Below are 690 nucleotides of genomic sequence, written 5' to 3'. Positions count from 1 at the left end.
TATCATTTACCAACCTTTGTTGGTAATCAGTGCTTAGTACTATTTGCTTCAGAAGATATAGTGTTTTTAAATGATTATGCAGAAGTCCACCAAACGATTACTACATAGAATAATGAAACATGTGTAAAGATTATAAAGGTTATGGAATTTACGATATTAAAATAAAATGATATGCCAAATTTCCTGCTTTATTCTGCTCTCAGATTTAAGCTGCCATTTATTCGAATGTATATAGTACTAAAAGACAACTGGAAATGAATTATGTCTGATACATAGCTTCAGAATGATTTACCTAAAATGAACTTGAGAGTGCTTAAGAATTCCGATAACGAATGCCCAACGAGAAAGAAGAAACCCTACTCCACATGGAATTATACGGTCGGTCCCACCGTGAAACTAACAAATAAAAGATTAGGAAGCATCATGGAAGTGGCTCGGCAAGGGTGACCGTAAAAGGAAGGATGAAAGCCTAATCATCACTGCCCAGGACCAGGCATTGAATACCAACTCAGGGAAAAAGGATATATATCACACGAGTGTAACGAACCTCTGCAGAATGTGAAGGAAGAGGGTCGAAAGCGTGACTCACATTGTTAGTGCTTGTGAAAGTCTTGCACAAAAAGAGTACAAGCGCAGTTACAACAAGGTAGTTCAAGACCTTCACTGGCTATTATGCCGGAAATACGAGAT

The sequence above is a fragment of the Octopus bimaculoides genome, chromosome 1 (assembly GCF_001194135.2).
Source record: "Octopus bimaculoides isolate UCB-OBI-ISO-001 chromosome 1, ASM119413v2, whole genome shotgun sequence".
Lineage (NCBI taxonomy): Eukaryota > Metazoa > Mollusca > Cephalopoda > Octopoda > Octopodidae > Octopus > Octopus bimaculoides.
This window is presented reverse-complemented; position numbering follows the sequence as displayed.